Below are 25,306 nucleotides of genomic sequence, written 5' to 3' on the forward strand. Positions count from 1 at the left end.
GAAGATAAATATTTAGAAAGATACATTTTACAGAACAATGGTTATACTCTCTCACAGTGAACAGCACTATTCACCTAGCACATGTGATTTCCCTACAAGGTCACATTTTTCATCTTAATAGTGAGTGCTTGCAGCTCTGGAGTTACAGATCTCACAGACACAGGTCCAGGCATCAGAATTCAGCTTGCATGCGGCCATGGTAAGCCACTGTCTTTCGGCTTCTGTAGTGATTTACCCCTCCCCCCCAACGCATGGCTAATACCACGCTAGCTCCCTGCTAATCAACAACCTTCCCACCCCCCCACCCACTGCGTGGCTGGTAGCTTGGGGAAGATCGCCGGTGACCAAACACAAAAAAGATCCTCGGCATTTCACTCCTCCCCTCCCCCCGCTTCGCTACGTGCAGGAAAGGTTTTTTTTTAAGCTGCTGCAGTCCACGAACCCATTAGAAAAATGGCAACCCCCCTTACTTAAATTCCTGATTTTTAACCAGGTTATCCTGAACGATATCACTTTGCTGAGGATAACACAACAAGATAAAGAACGGATGCTTCTTGAATGCCAGCAGTCACCGGGACCATACGCTGCTATGCTTTGCCACTCAATGATACCTGATTACTTGCTACATGCATGGCGTGGTAAAGTGTCCTACCATGGTGGGCGGAACAAGGCTGCCTTGCCCAGAAACCTTCTGCAAAGGCTTCTGGAGTACCTACAGGAGCGCTTCATCGAGATGTCCCTGGAGGATTTCCTCTCAATCCCAGGACATGTTAACAAACTTTTCTAAGTAACTATACTGTCTGCGAATGCATCCCAAGTCCTCAGGGCAAATCAATCATTAAAAAACGCTTGCTTAAAAACCAATGTTTGCTATTTGCAAAGGTACACTCACCAGAGCTCCCTTCCATGGCGTCATTGTCTGGGATAGTTGCTTGTGAGGGCTGGGAGGAGGGTAATTCCGTCAGGGTGATAAAAAGCGCCTGGCTGTTGGGGCTCACGGAGTGCTGTGTGCTCTCTGCTAGGTCGTCCTCCTCTTCTTCATCTTCATCTTCCCCGTCTGCATAATCCTCAGCCATGGCAGAGATTACAACCCCCACCTCGGAATCCATGGTCAGGGGTGGGGTACTTGTGGCGCAGCCCCCTAAAATTGCATGCAGCTCAGCATAGAAGCGGCATGTTTTTCGACCTGCCCCGGACCTTCCGTTTGCTTCTTTGGTTTTCTGGTAGGCTTGTCTGAGCTCCTTAACTTTCACTCTGCACTGTACTGAGTCCCTGCTGTGGCCTTTATCCGTCATAGCCTTAGAAATTCTTTCAAATACTTTTTCATTTCGTCTTTTGGAATGCAGTTCTGTTAGCACTGAATCCTCTCCCCATATAGCGATCAGATCCAGTACCTCCCGTGCAGTCCATGCTGGGGCTCTTTTACGATTCTCAGGAGACTGCATTGTTACCTGTGCTGATGAGCTGTGCGTGGTCACCTGTGATGATGAGCTCTCCACGCTGGGGAAGCAGGAAATGAATTTCAAAAGTTCGCGGGGCTTTTCCTGTCTACCTGGCCAGTGCATCCGAGTTCAGAATGCTGTCCAGAGCGGTCAGTGGTGCACTGTGGGATAGCTCCCGGAGGCCAATACCGTCGATTTGCGGCCACACTAACCCTATTCCGATATGTTAATCCCGATATTAGCGCTACTCCTCTCGTCGGGGAGGAGTACAGAAACCGATTTAAAGAGCCATTCAAATCGATATAAGGTGCCTCCTAGTGTGGACGGTTGTGGCGTTAAATCGGTTTTACGCTCCTAAAACCGATTTAAACGCCTAGTGTAGACCAGGCTAAAGAGTCTGTCATGTTAAAATTGGTAAAGACCGGACTTCAATAGTTAAGTGCCAGTAACTGCTGGCCCTATGATGTGATTTCAAGGTAGAACAGCAAGGCCACACACAGGCTGAAGCAAGTTGAAGACTGTTAAGGGTATGAACAATGGGACTGAGTTTAAAGTCTGCATCACATGTATTTTAAAAACATTGTATGGAACAGAAATCTTCAGGAGGAAATGTAATAGATTGTGGTATAATAGGAGAAAGAAAACTTCCTGTTTGTGGGTTTGAGTCAGAGTAGTAGCATGCTTCAAAGTTCTAGTTACTTCTCAGTAAAGTTCCAGTTTGTTTATCTGCTGTTTTCTTTGCAGCATTCAGAAGTGCCTAGATCCCTTGATGCATTTTTAACTCTTGGACATGAGAGGTTCACGAACACATTCTTATCTTATCCAGGAAGGTCAGGCAGTCTACAGGTAAGGCAACACAATCTTAATGGATAACATTTAAATGTATGAGGATTCTTACGATTTCCAGTGTAAATAAATGGTCAGAAATTGTATATTGTACCATATATGGCAAGTGACTTTACCTCAGACTATGCTAAGGAATAAATTGCTACTGAAATTCAGATACACAGTTGGGCCCAGATCCTCAAAGGTATGTAGGCACCTAACTCCCATTCGCTTCAATAACCACTGGACTACTGCATCATTCTCATTCTCTCCCTGCAGTCCAGTTACTGTCCCACCGTGGATAAATACTGAAACAATCTTTAGGCCAGAGAGAGAGAGAGAGAGAGACTCTATAATCCAGTGGTTAGGGCACCGGCTGGGAGGTGGGAGACCCAGGGCCCAATTCCCTGCTTCAATCACTCTTTCATTTATCCACAGTGGAACAGTTTCATCAGAAGAGTTTGAGGGAGTCCATGTTAGAATATCCCATAGATCAGTTTTGTGCTAAAAGTTATGTGGTGAGCATCACCTCCTCCTCCAGCTGGAGTTTCAGTTGACCCAATCTAGTAGGTGTCCTCTGAGCACACCTACCAGATTGGGTCCTTCAAGTGACTTAGGCGGCCAATCATCTTTCTTCCTTTGGTTCCTGAATTGCTCAGGAGCTTAGGCAGGAGACAGGCATCCAGATGCCTAGAAGGAGGCAGAAGTGTGCATGCCTAGAGGCAGAAACAGGCACCAAAGGAGCTTTTATTTTGAAAATGTAGGTGCCTACAAGGAGTTTGGGTCCATCACAGTGGCCCCAAAAACTGGGATTAGGCACCTAAATCCGATATTTATGTGCCCGAATCTGGGATTTAGGTGCCTAGGTATCTTTGAGGATCTGGACCAAGTTACCTTGCTTCACTGAGGTGGTAGTATGAGAGCAGTGAAAAGCTAGTCTGTTCTAAATAGTTTAAGACTGAATGCTTAAAGAATTCTTTTCTTCCTGAGAGACAAAGGGAAAATTTTCCAAGTGCCTGAAGTGTTACCCACAGGCTGTCTTGAGTGAATCATATGGAGTCTCACACTGAGGCAGGTGAGACTTCTTATAGTAATTTGAGTAGATAAAGACTAATGATAGTCTTGGTTAAATAAAATGTATTTATTAAGTTTGTTCTTTGTATGTACAAAGTACATTTTCCTTCTGGTTTGTGGGTGTATAATTTAATTCTTTATAATCCCAAATTGCTTTTTTGTAATGAGATCAGAGTATTTATGTCACATCTATGAATACATTTGTCTTGCTATTTTCCCCCTTACCTTGTATCTGCTCTTTAGCTCCCCAGGGAATGATAATAATATAAAGAGAATCTCTGAAAAATCAAAAAGGAGGCAGCCAGGTACAAACACAACAAGGGCTACTTGGTGATAATGTACTTTACTCTTTTCTTTTTAAAATAAAATAATACATTCTCTTAATTTGGCCAGCTTTTGGGTTGGCAGAAGCCAGATCTGAGAGTCTCAATTTCGTACCAAGCAGTACCTTGAAATCTAGTTAAACCATGAAACTAGTTTCAACCTTCATCCAGAGGGAGGAGGCTGTGTTAATACCTGACAGGGCTGGGTCTTTCAGCCACCTATATTTTCTGATTTGCAGGTCTGCCTGTCTACCCTTGAACAGAAGTCAGGTAGGGAAATATCAGACTATTTTAGACTCACAGACTTTAAAACCTGAAGGGACCATTGTGATCAAGTATCACTCCTGCACATTGCAAGTCACAGAACCTCACACGCCTACTCCTGTATAGACCTATAACTTCTGGCTGAGTTATTGAAGTCCTCAAATGTTGATTTAAAGCCTTCAAGTTACAGATAATCCACCATTTACTCTAGTTCAAATCAGCAAGTGATCCATGCCCCATGCTGCAGTTAAAAGTGAACCCCCCCACGAGGGTTTCTGCCAATCTGACATAGGGGAAAATTCCTTCCCACCCCAAATATGGCAACCAGGGCTGGCTCCAGGCACCAGCGCAGCAAGCAGGTGCTTGGGGCGGCCAATGGCAAGGGGTGGCACGTCCAGCTCTTCAGTAGCGGGTCCCACAGTCCCTCTCGGAGGGAAGGACCCGCTGCCGAATTGCCGCCAAAAAATGAAGTGGCTTTTTTTTTTCTCCCCGCTGCTTGGGGGGGCAAAAACGCTGGAGCTGGCCCTGATAGCAACAAGTTAGACCCCAAGCATGTCAGCAAGAATCACTAGCCAGATACCTGGGAAAGAATTCACTGTGGTAACACAGAGACCTCTCCGTCTAGTGTCCTGATACTTGCTACTAGCAGTCGCAGATGGGCCACATGACATTGTAGGCAATTTCATAGTATCCTCTCCATTTTGACCCAATGCATAATGCCTTGCCTCTGCAAGGATTTGGATGCAGTTAATGGGCCTGTTGACAGGTTTTATTTCCAAACACACACTAGTAAGAGACTGCTAAAGTTTTAAGTTACTGCACAAAAACTTTTACAATGGTTGAAATTCACCCTGATTCAGGGATACCTAGTGGTGTTGCTAGCAGACTGGTTTCTGTGTAATGAAAAGAATATTTCTGCTATTCCTACAAAGACCTTTAGGGCCATAGGAGATAGACTGGTCTGTAGATCCAGTTGAATAAAAATTCTTTAGATGTGATAAAGTGGGACTGTGGCCACTATTTCAGACTATATGCTGGAGTAGAGTGCTGAGCTGTAGTTCACATGCCATGGATTCAGAATGAGAGTGGAGTTTGCTTCCCCACATACTATGGTATAGTGTAAATAACCTAATGACTTTAACTCCAAGAAAATAACAAATTCTTTTATGTGTACAGACAAATGTGTTATTCTCCAGAGCAAAAGGATTCTGTGAAGGAAATGAAATCCTTTTCATTAGTTAGAGAACAGATGGGGAGTTCCTGACTGCCAAATCCTTTGTGAATTATATTTAATTCTAGGACCAGATGGGGATGTAAGGCTATGTCTACACTATGAAATTAGGTCGACTTTATAGAAGTCGATTTTTTAGAAATCGATTTTATACAGTCAATTGTGTGTGTCCCCACTTAAGACCATTAATTCGGTGGAGTGGGTCCACAGTACCGAGGCTAGTGTTGACTTCCGGAGCACTGCACTGTGGGTAGCTATCCCACAGTTCCCGCAGTCTCCCCTGCTCATTGGAATTCTGGGTTGAGCTCTCAATGCCTGATGGGGCAAAAACATTATCGCTGGTGGTTCTGGGTACATGTCGTCAGGCCTCTCCCCTCTCCCCATGAAAGCAATGGCAATAAATCGTTTCTCGCCTTTTTTCCTGGGTTACCCGTGCAGATGACATACCACGGCAAGCATGGAGCCTGCTCAGCTCACTGTCACCATATGTCTTCTGGGTGCTGTCAGATGTGGTACAGCATTGCTACACAGCAGCAGCTCATTGCCTTTTGGCAGCAGACGGTGCATTACAATTGGTAGCCATCATCGTCATCTCCTGGGTGCTCTTTTAGCTGACCTCAGTGAGGTCAGTCGGGGATGCCTGGACATAAATGGGAGACGACGATGGCCAGCAGTCGTACTGCATCGTCTTCTGGCAAGCAGCCAGAAGACGACAATGGCTAGCAATCATACTGCACCATCTTCCAGCAAGCAGCCAGGCGATGACAATGGTTAGCAGCTGTACTGCACCGTCTGCTGCCAGCCTAAGATGTATAAGAGAGATGGAGTGGATCAAAACAATAAAGAGAGCAGATTTATTTTGTATTCATTTGGTTTGAGCATTGGCCTGCTAAACCCAGGGTTGTGAGTTCAATCCTTGAGGGGGCCATTCTGTGTGACAACCCTGTAAGCCATGTCGTCAGTCGCCCCTTCCTCCGTCAGAGCAACAGCAGACAATCGTTTCACGCCTTTTTTCAGCACAGACGCCATAGCACGGCAAGCATGGAGCCCACTCATATCACTACCGCAATTATGAGCACCGTAAACACCATGCGCATTATCCTGCAGTATATGCAGAACCAGAACCTGCAAAAGCAAAAGCAGGCAAGTAGGTGATGGCAGTGCGGTGATGAGGACACGGACACAGACTTCTCTCAAAGTACGGACTCCAGCAATGTGGACATCATGGTGTTAATGGGGCAGGTTCATGCCATGGAATGCCGATTCTTGGCCCTGGAAACAAACACAGACTGGTGGAACCGCATAGTGTTGCATGCCTGGGACGATTCCCAGTGACTGCGAAACTTTCGCATGAGTAAGGGCACTTTCATGGAACTTTGTGACTTGCTTTCCCCTGCCCTAAAGCACAAGAATACCAAGATGAGAGCAGCCCTCACAGTTCACAAGTGAGTGGCAATAGCCCTGTGGAAGCTTGCAACGCCAGACAGCTACCGGTCAGTCGGGAATCAATTTGAATGGGCAAATCTACTGTGGGGGCTGCTGTGATCCAAGTAGCCAACACAATCAAAGAGCTGCAGATTTCAAGGGTAGTGACTCTGGGAAATGTGCAGGTCATAGTAGATGGCTTTGCTGCAATGGGATTCCCTAACTGTGGTGGGGCGATAGACGGAACCCATATCCCTATCTTGGCACCAGAGCACCAAGCCAGCAAGTACATAAACCGAAAGCGGTACTTTTCAATGGTGCTGCAAGCATTGGTGGATCACAAGGGATGTTTTACCAACATCAACGTGGAATGGCCGGGAATGTATTGTGTTTGCTTTTTCTTTTGATAGTCATCAGCTGGTGTCCAGTCCCTGTTATACAACATGTAACTGTTTAATAGTTCTGCTTAGTGACACCAATTAAATTTAACTTTTGAAATGTAGGTTATATACCTAAACATGAGTCAAAAAAGAGAGTAGGTTTTACACTAAGATTACACAAATCTGTACAATTTAGTTTAATAGCTCCAGAGATTTCAAACAAAAAAACAGGTTTATTCAAAAGAACTGACTTTAGGAGATGTGAGACTATGATGGTGTAGAACAATCTTCATGGAAAAAGACTGATTTAATAGTTGTGAGGGTTATACATTATCAATGTCTCCAAGTAGTTCATAGAGTTATGAAACAAGGAGTCCACCTCAATTTTATCTTTTATTGGAAATTCCAAGAGTGTTCCTCTGTCTGTAACTGAAAAGGGGCAATCCTGAAAAGACATAACAGATCTCAGGAAGGCAACTGTGATGACAGAAGCAATGAGAAGTCCTTGTGGAACTTTAGAGACTAACAAATTTATTTGGGTATAAGCTTTCATGGGCTAAAACCCATTTCATCAGATGCATGGAGTGAAAAATACAGTAAGCAGTATCTATATATATATACAGTACATGAAAAGATGGGAGTTGCCTTACCAAGTGTGTATGTGTGAGGGGGGGGGGTCAGTGCTAATTAGGCTAATTCAATTAAGGTGGACTTGGCCTATTCTCAACTATTGTCAAGAAGGGATGACTATCAAGAGAGGGAAAATTACTTTTGTAGTGTTAGGGAAGCCAATGCAATCAAGGTGGACCTTGGCCATTTCAACGGAGAAGTTTCAGATTCTGTATGTTATGCATCATGACACTGATGAAGTCACAAGCACCAGTGAGCTCATCCTGGGGGTGCCTCACTGCCTGGGGCTCAATCCTGTGCGGGGCCTCTGGGTGAGGCTAGAATACAAACCATATCACCTCCTTTGTGCAGACGGGAAACTGAGGCACGGGCAGGGGTTCATTTGCTCAGGGTCACTCACGTGGGGAGGCAGTGGCCGCGCTGGGAGGAGTGCCCAGCCTCGCACCTTTTGAGCGTCTGGGTCGCAGGGAGCAGGGTGGCTCAGCGCGGAACCCCGGTTGTGGGCAGCGCGGCTGAGCCGGAGGAGTCACCGCGCCGCTCCCCATTCGGGGGAGGAGGGATCCCAAGCTGCAGCCTCCCGGTTGCGGCTGCAGGTGGCGCTGGCGGCTGTCGCGCTGGGCCCCAGGGAGCCCCGCGTGTGCGAGCGGGGCAGGAGGCGGCGCTCGGCAGAACTTGATCCGCTCCGCGGAGTCCGAGCTGGAGCTGTCGCTTGGCGGCGGCGGCAGCAGGAGGCGGCGGGTTTCGGCTCCAGCCCCGGGTGGCGGCGCTGAGCGGAGCAGACGGCAGCCGCGGGGGAGGTAGGAACCGCTCGCCACACCTTCCCCCTTCCCCCCGCGCCGGGCACCGCCGCCACCGGGATCCCCCTTCCCCCCGCGCCGGGCACCGCCGCCACCGGGATCCCCCTTCCCCCGCGCCGGGCACCCCGGGCAGCGCCGCCACCGGGATCCCCCTTCCCCCGCGCCGGGCACCCCGGGCAGCGCCGCCACCGGGATCCCCCTTCCCCCGCGCCGGGCACCCCGGGCAGCGCCGCCACCGGGATCCCCCTTCCCCCCCGCGCCGGGCACCCCGAGCAGCTCCGCCACCGGGATCCCCCTTCCCCCCCGCGCCGGGCACCCCGGGCAGCGGCGCCACCGGGCGCCCCCTTCCCCCGCGCCGGGCACCCCGGGCAGCGGCGCCACCGGGCGCCCCCTTCCCCCGCGCCGGGCACCCCGGGCAGCGGCGCCACCGGGCGCCCCCTTCCCCCGCGCCGGGCACGCCGGGGAGCGCCGGCACCGGGCGCCCCCTTCCCCCGCGCCGGGCACGCCGGGCAGCGGCGCCACCGGGCGCCCCCTTCCCCCGCGCCGGGCACGCCGGGCAGCGCCGGCACGGGGCGTCCTGCTCTGGGTAGCCTCTTCCCCCGCGCCGGGCACTCGCCGCGCCGCGCTCGTTCGGGCAGCTGGGCAGCACTGCTGCTGCTGGGCACCCCCGGCTCCCCGCTGCGGGCAGCGCTGCCAGCGGGCACCCAGCTCCGGGCGGACCCTTCCCCGCACCCGCTCCGGGCGCCGCCGCAGAGCTCCCCTTGCTCCCTTCCTGGCGCGGGGGCTGCTTTGTCAGGGGGGAACCACCGCGGAGTGTGACCCGCTGGGCTCCTCCGCTCCCGCCTCCCGGGGGTCCCGGCCAAAGCCGCCGGGCTTGAGTGCGGGGCGGGGCGGCCCCTGCTCCTCCTTCCCCGGTTGGCTCGGGCTGCGTCCGGCGCTCCCTCTAGGGGAGTGTCACTTCCCCCAGTGCTGGGCAGCTCGCCCGGCGCCAGCGTGGGGCATCCACGTAGCCCGGTCTCGTTAGGGGCAGTCGGGAGCCGCCTGCCGGCTCCGGCTCGGCTGAGTCTCCACTAGCTGGATTGCGAGCTCCTAGGGCAGGGGCTCGGTTCCGTGCGGGCTGGTGCCCTGCCTAGAGCAGCGGGGTCTGGTTCCCCAAGGGTCTCTTAGGTGCTGCTATGCTACCACTAATTAATAATATCCTGCTGTAACCCCCTCCCCCAAACGACCCTCCAACAAACTCCTCCCTTTTGGCATTGAAGATTAAGCTGTGACAGCCCTTTGAGGTTTGGTGGCCTTGTCTTTACTAGGGAAAATGTGAGTTCTTACCTTGACATAAGGAAGACAAAGCAGTTTGTAGCTTTAACTCATGCCAGCTCATGCAGAGTTTATCTCAACCTGCTAACACATCTAAAAACTACAAACTGCTTTCTCCTTGCTAGGATTTCCCTTTCTGTTACCATGTGTTAGCTAACAAAAGGTGAGAAAGCATCTTTTTCTTTCTTTTTATTGTGGACTAGCCAATGAGATTTAGGCCCCTAAGGATATGTCTATATAGCCACCAGCCTTAAAGGTGCTTTAGAAAATTTTACCCTAAATTTTGCTGATTAGAAGTTAAGCTTCTAAGCATCTGAATTGGCATTAGGAGCCTGTCACCTAGGTGACTGAAAATTTTACCCCAGCTTGTCACTTGCCAGTCTGAATGGTTTATTGGTGACAGCATCCCAGGCAAGTAACTTTTAAAAAAATGGCTAAATAATAATGAGTAAAATATAGAATAATCCCTCATAATGGCAAAGGCTAGACAGAATCCCCCCATGTTCCCCCTTGACAGCCTTGACACCTGACTTTATTTATAAAAAGAAAGGTGAGAGTTAAAATTGGTTAAAGGAGTCAATTACATACAGTAATGGCAAAGTTCTTGGCTCAGGCTTGTAGCAGTGATGGAATAAACTGCTAGTTTAAGTCAAGTCTCTGGAGTACATCCACAGCTAGGATGGGACATTCAGTTAATTGTTCAGAGCTTCAGTTTGTAGCAAAGTTCCTCCAGACATAAGAAGCAGGATTGAAGACACAATGGAGGTGTTCCCAGGGCCTTTTATAGCTTTTGCCATGTGGAGGTCATCCCATTGTTCTTACAGTGGAAAATTACAGCAACAAGATGGCGTTTGGAGTCACATGTTCATGCCCAATTTCCCTTAGTCATTGCAGGAAGCCATTACCTACACTCCAGACAGCACGTTTACATGACACTCCACTCAGTGTAGATGGCTGTCTCCCATGGTCCATTGTCAACCAAGTGTTTCTTGATGAACCACTTAATTTGAATACTCCTTCCAAGATGTGCTGGGTGTTACCTTGTGGGCATTACCTCAGGAACAAAGGTATACATACCAAATGATATATGCATACAAGTAGCATAATCAGAACCAGCAAGTCATAACCATTTCATAAACACCTCACTCTACAATCTTTGTACAATATTTGCTGCAAATATATAACAGTGGCTGCAATAATGATCTATATGGTCATATTTTAATCAGATAACGTCACAACATACCATTAGCTATGATATGTTTTTCTGTGGTGTAGTATGTCAGGTGTCAATTTTTTTTTAAAAATTCAATCTTTGTGAAGTTCGCTGCTTTTTATGTAATTAAGGAAAGTCCACTTTTTTCAGTGTACCGAAACTTCATCTTAAAAATTTTTTTGTTTAGAAAAGACTTTTTGACTTTTATCGAATCTCACTCGAAATTTCTTGTGTTTGCATTCATTGAGTCCTTTATAGAACGTATCAGTTTTACATAGAGCCCTATCAAATTCATGGTTCATTTTGGTCAATTTCACAGTCCTAGGATTTAAAAAAAAGTAAAATTCATGATTTCGGCTATTTAAATTTCACAGTGTTGTATTTGTAGGGGTCCTGACCCAAAAAGGAGTTGTGTGTGTTGGGGGGTGTTGCAAGGTTATTGTAGGGAGGTGGGTTGCGATACTGCTACACTTACTCCTGCGCTGCTACTGGTGACAGTGCTGTCTTCAGAGTTGGGCAGCTGGGAAGTGGTGGCTGCTGGCCAGGAGCCCAGCTTTGAAGGCAGAGCTACTGCCAGCAGAAGTGCAGAAGGAAGGATGGCATGGTATGGTATTGCCACCTTTACTTATGTGCTGCTGCCTGCAGAATGGGGCCCTTAGTCAGCAGCTGCTGCTCTTCGGCTACCCAGCTCTGAAGGCAGCAGCGCAGAATGAAGGGTGGCATGGTATAGTATTGCCACCCTTACTTCTGCGCTGCTGCTGGCATGGCGTTGCTGTCAGAGCTGGGCACCCAGCCAACAGCTACTTGCTGTCTGACCGCCCAGCTCTGAAGGCAGCACAGAAGTAAGGGTGGCAATACCATGACCCCCCCTAAAATAACCTTGCAACCCCCTGCAACTCCCTTTTGGGTCAGGACCCCCAATTTGAGAAACACTGATCTCCCCTGAGAAATCTGTATAGGATAGGGTAAAAACACACAAAAGACCAGATTTCATGGTCGGTGACGCATTTTTCGTGGCCGGGAATTTGGTAGGGCCCTAGTTATACAGAATTTTTGCCTCTTAATTTCCATAAAATGTGAGTTCCTTCAAAAAGTGGGAGAAAAGAAAGGGTTAAAAGAGATGTTCATAACCATGCCTGTCTGAAGACTGAACTCTCTTGGCTGATCACTTTATGTAAGTGCTAGGAAAACAGAACGACCAAGGAGATGACCTTGTTACTGCCGATTAAGGGACAAGCACCTATTTTCATCCAGAACTTCTCCTTTTAAGAATATTTATGCTATAATTCTTTATAGGTGGAGAAAAAAAATCTCTGGAGCAGTGGATCTAGCATTGAGTAGCTGCATGAACTGTTGCATATTATAATAAAGTTATTGTGCCAGCATTACAATAATAATGGGATGCTAGACTAACAGATTTTGGCAATGAGTAGTTTTAATACTGATGTCCTGTTTTGACATCTGTGGAAGGAGGATTACAGCAGACAGAATTGGTAGTGGGTGGATGTGAGTGGAATGAAAAGGAAAAGCTACTTAATTTTAATCTCTTCTCAAAAAGGTGACTAAAAGCACAGAGGGATAAATCATATTAACCTTATCTTGGTGGTTTTTAATTGTAGTCATTTAAATATTTTATGTAAATTCAGCATTAGTAAAACACTACTTTAATTTTTATAACAGACAATTTATATTTAGGCACAGTTCCTTGTCTCCTAGAGTTTCTGCTAGACCATCTCCTCCCCAAAGAGAGGGATTCTGATTTGCTATGAAGGTGCCTATGGCAATGCCTCCATAATTAGGGTTACATTCTAGAATGGTCTTAAAATGGGCCATAAATTCCTGCTTTTTGTTTTTTTTCTTTTTGAAAAAGTAGGTGACCAATTGGTGTAACATTTTAAGCCCTTTGAATTTTCTCTGCAGCTCTTGTCTGGTTATTCTTCATAAATTTTTAATAGGTCTTTGAAGTGGGGCTCTGGCAAAAATTTTTCCATGGCAATCTGACTTTTCATCGTTGACTTTTTCTTTTTAAAACAAGATTGTCCCTCTGCACAAAACTTGGCAGGAGATTGATGCTCTGAGTAGATATGGTGCAGTGGGTAGGCTTTTTTTATTGGATTTAGGCTTGTTTTTTAGCAGCTGTTTACATTATTATTGAAATCTTACACAAAAGAGCAAGCAGATCTGAGTGATGGAGGCTGGGCGTGCAAAATCTTCCCTGTCAGGAGCTACCTTTCCTGTCACTTTATTGCATGGTAGAGAAGGGTTTCCTGTGAAGTTGTTGACATACAAGGTTTTCTGCACAGCTACTGATGGAGAAGATTTTCTCCATTTCTCCATCAGCTACTACGCTTCTGCCTCCACCACAAGTTTTCCCTAGGTTCCCACCCTGAGTGTAGTGTTACAAAAATCTAAAGATGATGAATACACAAACTTCATTAAGAAGCAATTAGGGTTGATTCACTCACAACCTACCAGATGCTAAATCACAAAAGCAAAGAAATGAAAAGTTAACCAACCTAATGTTATATATCCTCTGCTCTTCCCCCACATACCTTACCACAAACACTGTACATCATAGACCAGGGGTCGCCAACCTCTGGCACGCGGCTTGCCAGGGTAAGCACCCTGGTGGGCCGGGCCAGTTTGTTTACCTCCTGCATCAGCAGGTTCAGCCGATCGTGGCTCCCACTGGCTGCGGTTCACTGTCCCAGGCCAATGGGGTGGCAGGAAGCCGTAACCAGCACATTTCTCGCCCACGCCGCTTCCCGCTGCCCCCATTGGCCTGGGACGGTGAACCGCAACCAATGGGAGCCGCAGTCCGCCGAACCTGCTGACATGGCAGGTAAATAAACTGTCCCGGCCCGCCAGGGTGCTGTCCCGGCAAGCCGCGTGCCAGACGTTGCCGACCCCTGTCATAGACCACTGGAAGCATAGTTCTGTCCTTTGGTTCTCTTTGGGGGTCACAAGCAGGTTTCAGGAGGTCCTCTAAGCAGGGCCAGCCTTAGACTAGCTGGGGCCCAGGGAATATGGACAAAGCCCAGGACCAGGAGCCCTGCCACCTGGGGCTGGAGCCAAAGCCTGAGCAACTTAGCTTTGTGGGGGCCCTGTGGCATGGGGCTCCAGGCAATTGCCTTGCCTGCTGGCCCTGGCTTTTATATGCAGAAAACCAGTTGTTGTGGCACAGGTGGCCATGGAGTTTTTAGAGCATGTTGGGGGGGCCTGAGAAAGTAAAAGGTTGAGAACCCCTGCCCTAGGACAATACCTTGCAACACTCCCTTTATCATCCTTCTGCAAACACCAAAACTAGCCTCTCCCACCGTAACCGACTACTACACCAAACATCTGCAACTGCTAGTATTGGGGAGGTGGGGAATCTGACAAAGGGGTGTATGCAGGAAGGTTTGTGGGAGGACAAAATGGATGGAGCCTTTTGTAGGTGATACAGGATGGGTTTGGAAACTAGGGTTTAAGAAAAATGGCATGGTCCTCTACTGAATGGTTTTGAATACATTTGACGCGGCTAGACTGTGTTCAAAACTGTCCTCAAAGACTCTGCACTGTCCATTTAAAAGAAAAATCTTAACACACCAGTTTCTTAAATTATCCTTGGAGAGCAGTTTTGATCAGGGTTTGGCTGTGTCCACGTTTGCCGGCTGTGTTCAAAACTGCTCCAGGAGTTTGAATACAGATTGTAATCATGACTAATCATGAATTAGTGATGATGGAGCCAGTAAGACAGCAGTGCTGCATTGATTCACATTGAAAAAGTTATTTATAAAAATACCGTAGCTTGGCTAGAAACCTTCCTTTTTTTTTTTTAACAACTTAAAATCTGTCTGAAATTTTAGGAATAACAAAAGTCTATATGGAGATTTTAAATCATGTAATTTGTACTTTAGGTATTTTGACAGAGACCTGGTAATTACACTGAAATACTATAGAGATTATCTACTAAATCTCATTTTACAGTATGGCTTTTTTCTGTGTAGCATCTTTCAGGCATAATATATCCTGAAGTGCCTTAAAGAAGTAAGTGTAGGTATAAATTACACGGAGGTGGCAAATATAAATTAAAGCAGTCAAACATAAGGTCAGTAACAGGGTGATAATGACTTAAATTTATATAAAAATGTATATAGCCCCTTCTATCCAGAAATATACCAGATGCTCTCTAAATTATGAATTACTTCTATGTGGTGAAACAGTGATTCCTTAGTTGAACATTATAACACTACACAACAGTTAAGGGCAGAAAATTATGAATACTTTCTCTTAAAACCTGCACAGGGTACTCCAGATAGGCTGAATGTAAGTACCTGGGCCTCAGTTTAATTCAAGTCAGTGAAACTCCATGCAGGAACATTCGTGTGATTCACTTTGCAGTATCAGGATCCTAGTTTGGAATTTGGCAGCACTCAGGAGTTAGCATTCTGTTTTTGTGTAAAGTGTCATGTGATCTTTGATTACAGTTGCTCAATACCTTGATTTTTATGTCTCAGGGAAGAAATTGTGGCATATGCAGAGGAGGTGAGACTTGTAGTGATGGAGTTGATATCTTGGTACATGTCAATCAAATGGTATTTTAATATACTGCATGTATTTTAAATGTAATTGGTTGATCTTAAAGAGCAAAGATATTTTCATTGTGCTGTATAGTTATGAAATATGTGCCAGGCAATCAGATTGAACAGACAGGGAAGGTAGAGGCTTGTTCATGCCCGAAGCAGCATCTGACACTTAGGGCATAAATAGAATTCAGATTCAGAATCAGATTGGTGGAAAGTTGATCCTGTTGATTTAAACAAAATAAAATAAAAATTCAGACAACAAGAAGTAAAATTACTTAAACAAGAAGACATATCTAGAGTATGCTTTAAAATAACTATTTTTTGGGGCTGAAATAATGTTTGTTTTCTGAGCCAGTCAGAAAAGAAGCTATTCAGTAATGGTGCAGTGAATAAGCATTACTCAGATGATCCATCTGTTAGATAAAGTTTTCATAACTGCATTAATCAGTTGATATCATAGGAATAAAGTCAGGATCACAGAAATTTGTCATAGGATTACTGTGTCCTGTTTTGAAAATAAACCCTATGGCTTTGTCTCAACGTTTGTTTTGATAAATTGCACAACAAACCAGGAGTATTTATGCGGTAGATCAGGCCTGCACAACTCGTAAAGCGGCGAGGGCCATATTACTCCAAAGAAAACAGCTGAGGGCCGAAACCTCCCGGCCCCACAGAAACACCCCTCCCCAGGGCCGCCCAGCCCTGTGGAAACAAACCCTCCTTCCCCAGCGCCGCCCCACCAAAACAGCTGTGGGCCAAAAAGGAAGGTTGGGGGTGGGGAGGTGATACTTTATTTTAAATCAACCAGCGGCTCCCAGCTGAAGAGGTGGCTGAGAGCCCTCAGGGTCAAATTAAAGGGCTCGGGGCTCTGGTGGCTGGGGGAACCCGGCAGGGCCAGCTCTAGGTTTTTTGCTGCCCCAAGCAAAAAAAAATTTGGCTGCCCCCCGTCCCAGCCCTGGGCTCCCCCCTGTACCGCCCTGCTGCCCCAGTCCTGGGCTCTCCCCCTCACCCACCCACACACACCCCCTGCTGCCCTAGCGCTGGGCTTCCCCAACAGTGCCCCCCCCCCGCTGCTGCCCCAGCCCTGGGCTCCCCCCCCACACCTTCTGCCACCCCAGCCCTGGGTCACTGGTAACTTGCTCCCAGGGTGGGTCATTCAGCAGCAATTTTGGATGTGCACAAAACACAGACAGGATTGGTTCCCATATGATTACACTGCTCTACAGCCAAAATGCTTCTGAAATAAATGTAGTCAAACTTTACTAATTCTGGGTCACTGAGAACGAAAATGATGCTTAAAATTGTTGATTGGCTCTAGTTTTCAACATATGCTATTGGGTCAGTATATACGACCCTTGACTTGGGAATAGCGGAGGATAAGTGAGTTATAAAGGGAAGGGATCTCAATTTAAACCAGAAATGACTAAAATACATCTTTGACTGGATCTATGAATAAATCTATGACTGGGTTTGGACAGTACTTGCTTTTTAGGCAAAACAATGAATGATGCAATCTGAAGCTGGTATTGCGTCATACATGATATGAATTGCATCATGTTATTCCTAGAAGTCATGGATGATGCAATCATAACGATGCTTACATCACTCTGCTGAACAAATTTCCCTATATCAGCTCTAGAAATCATACAGTGTCGTGCTCTCTTATTTGTCAGTGTTTGATTTTGCAAAGGGACACATTTCTGTTTAGCCAAAGTGAGCAGAGATGCCTCGTACTTGTGTGAACAGTGCAGATAACTTCTGCTATGTTTGTGGTGAAATGACTTTTGCATCACAAAAGCGCAGTATAACCACTACGGTTAAGAAAGCCTATCACCTTTATTTTGGCTGCAAAATTGGAGATCAGGACAAGAGGTGGGCCCCATACATGCTGCAACACTTGTGCAACAAATCTTCACCAGTGGTTGAACAGGAAAAGGAAATCTATGCCTTTTGCAGTGCCAATGATTTGGAGAGAGCCAACAGATCATACCAGCAATTGTTACTTCTGCATGGTGCCCTCAGTTGGGAAAGGTGTGTCAAAGAAGAAAAAGTGGACTGTGCATTATCCAAACATTCCATCAGCTATACGCCCAGTACCCCACGGAGAAGGACTGCTGGTTCCTGATGCACCAGAATCATTCTCACTTGAGTCAGACGAGGAAGAGGAAGAGGAAGAGGATGAAACTTCTGGTCCTGAACCATCAATGTCACAGGACCCACATTTTCTTCCATCCTCCTCCTCTGAGCCACACCTCATAACACAAGGTGAACTGAATGACCTTGTCAGGGATTTGGAACTACCCAAGAGTAAGGCAGAGCTGTTGGGCTCCAGACTACAGCATTGGAATCTCCTGGCAGGTGATGTTAGGGTTTCCATGTTCCGTGACCTTCAAAAGGATCTTGTCCCATTCTTCTTCATGGAAGGTGATCTTGTAGCCTGCAACAACATCGATGGTGTGATGGCAGCCCTCAACATCGTTCACGATCCAGATGAGTGGAGACTGTTAATTAAGAACATAAGAACATAAGAAAGTCCGTACCGGGTCAGACCAAAGGTCCATCTAGCCCAGTATCTGTCTACTGACAGTGGCCAATGCCAGGTGCCCCAGAGGGAGTGAACCTAACAGGCAATGATCAAGTGATCTCTCTCCTGCCATCCATCTCCATCCTCTGACGAACAGAGGCTAGGGACACCATTCTTACCCATTCTGGCTAATAGCCATTTATGGACTTAGCCACCATGAATTTATCCAGTCCCCTTTTAAACATTGTTATAGTCCTAGCCTTCACAACCTCCTCAGGTAAGGAGTTCCACAAGCTGACTGTGCGCTGCGTGAAGAAGAACTTCCTTGTATTTGTTTTAAACCTGCTGCCTATTAACTTCATTTGGTGACCCCTAGTTCTTGTATTATGGGAATAAGTAAATAACTTTTCCTTATCCACTTTCTCAACATCACTCTATACCTCTATCATGTCCCCCCTTAGTCTTCTCTTTTCCAAGCTGAAGAGTCCTAGCCTCTTTAATCTTTCCTCGTATGGGACCCTCTCTAAACCCCTAATCATTTTAGTTGCCCTTTTCTGAACCTTTTCTAGTGCTAGAATATCTTTTTTGAGGTGAGGAGACCACATCTGTACACAGTATTCGAGATGTGGGCGTACCATGGATTTATATAAGGGCAATAATATATTCTCAGTCTTATTCTCTATCCCCTTTTTAATGATACCTAACATCCTGTTTGCTTTTTTGACCGCCTCTGCACACTGCGTGGACATCTTCAGAGAACTATCCACGATGACGCCAAGATCTTTTTCCGGACTCGTTGTAGCTAAATTAGCCCCCATCATGTTGTATGTATAGTTGGGGTTATTTTTTCCAACGTGCATTACTTTACATTTATCCACATTAAATTTCATTTGCCATTTTGTTGCCCAATCACTTAGTTTTGTGAGATCTTTTTGAAGTTCTTCACAATCTGCTTTGGTCTTAACTATCTTGAGAAGTTTAGTATCATCTGCAAACTTGGCCACCTCACTGTTTACCCCTTTCTCCAGATCATTTATGAATAAATTGAATAGGATTGGTCCTAGGACTGACCCTTGGGGAACACACTAGTTACCCCTCTCCATTCTGAGAATTTACCATTAATTCCTACCCTTTGTTCCCTGTCCTTTAACCAGTTCTCAATCCATAAAAGGACCTTCCCTTTTATCCCATGACAGCTTAATTTACGTAAGAGCCTTTGGTGAGGGACCTTGTCAAAGGCTTTCTGGAAATCCAAGTACACTATGTCCACCGGATCCCCCTTGTCCACAGGTTTGTTGACCCCTTCAAAGAACTCTAATAGATTAGTAAGACACGATTTCCCTTTACAGAAACCATGTTGACTATTGCTCAAGAGTTTATGTTTTTCTGTGTGTCTGACAATTTTATTCTTTACTATTGTTTCAACTAATTTGCCCGGTACCGACGTTAGACTTACCGGTCTGTAATTGCCGGGATCACCCCTAGAGCCCTTTTTAAATATTGGCGTTACATTAGCTAACTTCCAGTCATTGGGTACCGAAGCCGATTTAAAGGACAGGTTACAAACCTTAGTTAATAGTTCCGCAACTTCACATTTGAGTTCTTTCAGAACTCTTGGGTGAATGCCATCTGGTCCCGGTAACTTGTTAATGTTGAGTTTATCAATTAATTCCAAAACCTCCTCTAGTGACACTTCAATCTGTGACAGTTCCTCAGATTTGTCACCTACAAAAGCCGGCTCAGGTTTGGGAATCTCCCTAACATTCTCAGCCGTGAAGACTGAAGCAAAGAATCCATTTAGTTTCTCTGCAATGACTTTATCGTCTTTAAGCGCTCCTTTTGTATTTTGATCATCAAGGGGCCCCACTGGTTGTTTAGCAGGCTTCCTGCTTCTGATGTACTTAAAAAATATTTTGTTATTACCTTTGGAGTTTTTGGCTAGCCGTTCTTCAAACTCCTCTTTGGCTTTTCTTATTACACTCTTGCACTTAAGTTGGCAGTGTTTGTGATCCTTTCTATTTGCCTCACTAGGATTTGACTTCCACTTTTTAAAGGAAGTCTTTTTATCTCTCACTGCTTCTTTTACATGGTTGTTAAGCCACGGTGGCTCTTTTTTAGTTCTTTTACTGTTTTTCTTAATTTGGGGTATACATTGAAGTTGGGCCTCTATTATGGTGTCTTTAAAAAGGGCCCATGCAACTTGCAGGGATTTCACTTTAGTCACTGTACCTTTTAACTTTTGTCTAACTAACCCCCTCATTTTTGTATAGTTCCCCCTTTTGAAATTAAATGCCACAGTGTTGGGCAGTTGAGGTGTTCTTCCCACCACAGGGATGTTGAATGTTATTGTATTATGGTCACTATTTCCAAGCGGTCCTGCTAAAGTTACCTCTTGGACCAGCTCCTGCGCTCCACTCAGGATTAAATCTAGAGTTGCCTCTCCCCTTGTGGGTTCCCGTACCAGCTGCTTCATGAAGCAGTCATTTAAAGTATCGAGAAATTTTATCTCTGCATTTCGTCCTGAAGTGAAATGTTCCCAGTCAATATGGGGATAATTGAAATCCCCCACTATTATTGTGTTCTTAATTTTGATAGCCTCTCTAATTTCCCTTAGCATTTCATCATCACTATTACTGTCCTGGTCAGGTGGTCGATAATAGATCCCTAATGTTATATTTTTACTAGAGCATGAAATTTCTATCCATAGAGACTCTATGGAACATGTGGATTCGCTTAAGATTTTTACTTCATTTGAATCTACACTTTCTTTCACATATAGTGCCACTCCTCCCCCTGCACGACCTGTTCTGTCCTTCCAATATATTTTGTACCCCGGAATGATTGTGTCCCATTGGTTGCTCTCAGTCCACCAGGTTTCTGTGATGCCTATTATATCTATATCCTCCTTTATCACAAGGCACTCTAGTTCACCCATCTTATTATTTAGACTTCTGGCATTTGTGTACAAGCACTTTAAAAACTTGTCCCTGTTTATTAGCCTGCCGTTTTCTGATGTGCCAGATTCTTTTTTATGTGACTGTTTATCATCTGATCCGGCCCTTACATTATACTTTTCAGTCCTCTGCTCCTGACTATAACCTGGAGATTCCCTATCATCAGACTCTCCCCTAAGAGAAGTCTGTGTCCGATCCACACGCTCCTCTGCAGCAGTCGGCTTTCCCCCATCTCCTAGTTTAAAAACTGCTCTACAACCTTTTTAATGTTTAGTGCCAGCAGTCTGGTTCCACTTTGGTTTAGGTGGAGCCCATCTCTCCTGTATAGGCTCCTCCCATCCCAGAAGTTTCCCCAGTTCCTAATGAACGTGAACCCCTCCTCTCTACACCATCGTCTCATCCACGCATTGAGACTTTGAAGCTCTGCCTGCCTACCTGGCCCTGCGCGTGGAACTGGAAGCATTTCTGAGAATGCCACCATAGAGGTCCTGGATTTCAGTCTCTTCCCTAGCAGCCTAAATTTGGCTTCCAGGACATCTCTCCTACCCTTCCCTATGTCATTGGTACCTACATGTACCACGACCACCGGCTCCTCCCCAGCACTACACATAAGTCTGTCTAGATGCCTCGAGAGATCCGCAACCTTCGCACCAGGCAGGCAAATCACCATACGGTTCTCCCGGTCATCACAGACCCAGCTATCTACATTTCTAATAATCGAATCTCCCATTACTAACACCTGCCTTTTCCTAGAAACTGGAGTTCCCTCCCCCGGAGAGGCAACCTCAGTGCGAGAGGCAACCCCAGCACCATCTGGAAGGAGGGTCCCAACTATGGGAAGGTTTCCCTCTGCTCCCATTGACTGCTCTGCTTCCCTGGGCCTTTCTTCCTCCTCAGCAGCACAGGAGCTGTCTGAGCGGAGGTGGGACAATTCTACGGTGTCCCGGAAAGCCTCATCAACATACCTCTCTGCCTCTCGTAGCTCCTCCAGTTCCGCCACCCTGGCCTCCAAAGTCCGTACATGGTCTCTGAGGGCCAGGAGCTCCTTGCACCGACTGCACACATACGCCACCCTCCCACAGGGCAGGTAATCATACATGCAACACTCAGTGCAAGAAACTGGATAGCCCCCACTCTGCTGCTGGGCTTCTGCCTGCATTGTCTCCTAGTTAGTGGAAGGGTGGTTTACAGAAAGGAGTTTTGGAATGTGATTTGGTTTACAGGTTTTAGGGTTTTAGGGGGGGGCCACAGGGAAGGGGTTAGGGATGGCGAGGGACTCCCACTCCCTTCCCACTCCCCTTCTAAACTCCCTTGCGAAACTCCCTGTTAGCAGCCCCTGGTCGCAAAGCTCCCTGGTCGCTTGTGCGCGGCTTTATAAAGCCCTGGCCTGAGTGAATGCCCCTGAGTGATTCATCGAAGATGAGTCTTAAAGCTGTTTTACTGCATAATGGCAATGTTTCGCCATCAATTCCAGTTGGTCATGCAGTCCATATGAAGGAAACCTATGACAACATGAAACAACTTTTGAGGTGCATAAACTATGACCAGCATCAGTGGCAGCTTTGTGGCGATTTGAGGTTGTTGCTCTCTTGCTTGGTCTGCAGACTGGATACACAAAGTACTGCTGTTTTCTCTGCGAATGGGATAGTCGTGCAAGAGATTCCCACTACATCAAGAAAGATTGGCCACTACTACTTCCATATCTACTGGTGGATTATTCTAATTTAATTAAATGTGTATGTTCTGGGATGTTTGCAATCAGTCAGTGTTACTGCAGGAGTTTGGGAGGCTTATCTCAGAATCAGAGGGGTAGCCGTGTTAGTCTGGATCTGTAAAAGCAACAAAGAATCCTGTGGCACCTTATAGACTTATCTCAGAATGGAATTCTGCTGTGCTGCAGAGTGCATTGGGCCATCACTACTTCTCTGCCTCCTTTCAAGTTCCAGATTAATTTTGAAGTAGCTATATTAGGAAAGTTATGCTCAATTTTTTTTTAAAGCAGGAATGTATTTTTACTTCCTTCCACATGCAGATGGCTGAAGGGATTGATTTTTTTTTTTTTAACCTTTAGAAACCTGCCATCTCACTAAATGGGGAAGGGAGCGACAGGGATTGCCCTGACATTCTAGCCTTTCATTTAATGTGGTTTATGGCATATAAAGATACCAGTTCAGGAAGTTTGTAAAGCCTGTGTCTCGTGTGGCCTGCACAGTGTATCCCTGGGCAGTTGTGTTATCAGACAGCAATTTTGAAGGAGAAGGAAAGAACAAGAATGAAGTTAGCCCTGAAGCAGTGTTAGTTAGGCAGGAAGAGGCGCTGCAGGCTGCTCATGTTTAGATTTCACAGCCAGGCTGAATTACTTGTTAGGAAGGAGTTAAAGGAGCTCTTGGACCACAAGGTGACATCTGGTGCCTCTCTACTTCTGAGGGAAAGTGGGATCCTGGTGTAGGAGGTGGCCAAATGAAGCCTGAGCTAAGAACACTTGTGATTTGTTCTGTGCGTGTCTGTCTCTCTCCCCTTGTCTCACCAATAAGTATACTGTGTTCAGTAACTCATTTACCTTATATTAAGGATTTTCTTTAAAGCAAGACCTTTGAGTCCAGTCAGATCTAAACATGGATAATTTGAGCTCCAAAAAGCAATGTTTCAGCAAGTTAAGAGCATGTGAAAATTGGAGGGGAGGGTTGTTAAGGTTGCAAGACACCTTCTAATATTATAGTAATAGTTTCTGGCATAGCCGTGTAGTACTCTTAATGGGGGCATGCCATAAAGTCTAAAACTAAAGAATTTGTCTATGGTCAAAAGTTATTTGAAAACTGTTAAAAGCTTCATAATTTGACAGATTTGATTATAAACTAATATATTGGGGAGGTTAATGTACAATGCAATCTGTGGTCCGCTATCTTCTGTTCCATTGTAAAATGTATTCTAAAATTCTCATTTTGTCTTAAACTTGAAACCATATAAGTCTTAATAGCAACTTTTCCATTTACAGAAATTTTATAGCAGCAGTTTATAAGTGGTTTTCTGCTGCAATGATTTAGTTTCTCAGTCTTCGTTTTGGTAACCTAAAAATGTGCAGAATCCTTTGAGGTTTTTTTTTTTTTTTAAAGGATAGTCATTTGTACAGGTTTCTGACTGGCTTAACATAAAATGAATACTCCCAATAGGCTGAAACATAAATTTAACAGCACATTGGGAGTGGGCAGAGGAGTATGAAGGGAGTAGCAAAAAGTACTTGGCTTCTTTTAAGTTAAAGTGCTAGAGAAACACAAATGGATATAACATTTCCCAGGGCTGCCCCGGGGGGGGGGGGAGGGAGAGGAAGTGGGGCAATTTGCCCCAGGCCCTGGGCTCCAGAGGGGCTCCCACAAGAATATAGTATTCTATAGTATTGCAACTTTTTTTATATTGAAGGGGCCCCCGAAGTTGCTTTGCCCCAGGCCCCCTGAATCCTCTGGGCGGCCCTGACATTTCCATGTACTTAGTAGATCTTTTGCTATTTTCTTCTTTTCTTTGTTGGTTGCAAGGAGTGTGGATGATGATTTACATTTTTCATCTGTAGTAGAGGATTGCAACTAGTGGCAAGATATTGTATAATTTTTCCCCAACAAATGTCAAAGAAATAATAGTATGTCTTTGGAAATTCAAAGATTTACAGCAAATACACTGTTTAATTTTGTCGTATGGTATGACAGACACATGCAATACAAGCAATTTTTTTTTAAAAATTCTCCTATAGATAGGTCTGTAGTGATACTAAAGTCTTCCTTTTGTTTAGTAAAGGTGTACTGGTAAGTAACTTACAGTGGTATTACATATTTATCATATTGGCTAAGCTTTTTGTTTGTTCTTCTTAACTAATGGAACGATAACAAATGTTAATTTTTAAACTTGAGTGTCCAAAACTAGAAAATCTGAAATGGCTGAGAGATATTGCATCTGTAGATCATTTGCTGAAGATCATTTGTTCTTAGTCACTGCTGAAAAATGTAACAAAATAGTATCCATTAATGTATGAAGAGCCAAATTTTACTATTATTTTGGTGTAAATTGGGATTAAGTCCATTGAAGCCAAGGAACAAATTTAATTTGGTTGGAAACATCAAAGTAACTGAAGCTAACTATAAACAGAGCCACAAAACAAGGTACATATGGAATTACTTTTTACCATGCATCTGTAAACTCTAAATTGAAAAAAGTCAATAAATCTACTATATCATGCACCTTTGCGCCTGTATTTTTGTGCACAAGCTTCTGTGCACAGATATAGAAATAAACATAGCATGATAACCCAGATATGTCACATTCCATCACCAGTTACTTCTTAGTGATCTTCTAT

At 45.5% G+C, this 25,306-nt stretch overlaps 1 protein-coding gene across 6 annotated transcripts in view; it reads left to right on the forward strand.

The window, feature by feature from the left end:
• Positions 1-25,306, forward strand: part of PXYLP1 (2-phosphoxylose phosphatase 1) — a 142,328-nt gene that overhangs the window by 11,724 nt on the left and 105,298 nt on the right. For 4 of the 6 annotated variants that reach the window (XM_045031227.1, XM_045031231.1, XM_045031229.1 and 1 more), the window contains exon 2: positions 2,187-2,288. The gene's annotated coding sequence lies outside the window, so the exon portion shown is untranslated. Of the gene's footprint in view, positions 1-2,186; positions 2,289-3,903; positions 3,935-7,964; positions 8,392-25,306 lie in introns of those variants that run through there. The other 2 variants (XM_045031232.1, XM_045031228.1) reach the window with 2 other exon arrangements.

Source organism: Mauremys mutica, chromosome 9 (genome assembly GCF_020497125.1).
Source record: "Mauremys mutica isolate MM-2020 ecotype Southern chromosome 9, ASM2049712v1, whole genome shotgun sequence".
Lineage (NCBI taxonomy): Eukaryota > Metazoa > Chordata > Testudines > Geoemydidae > Mauremys > Mauremys mutica.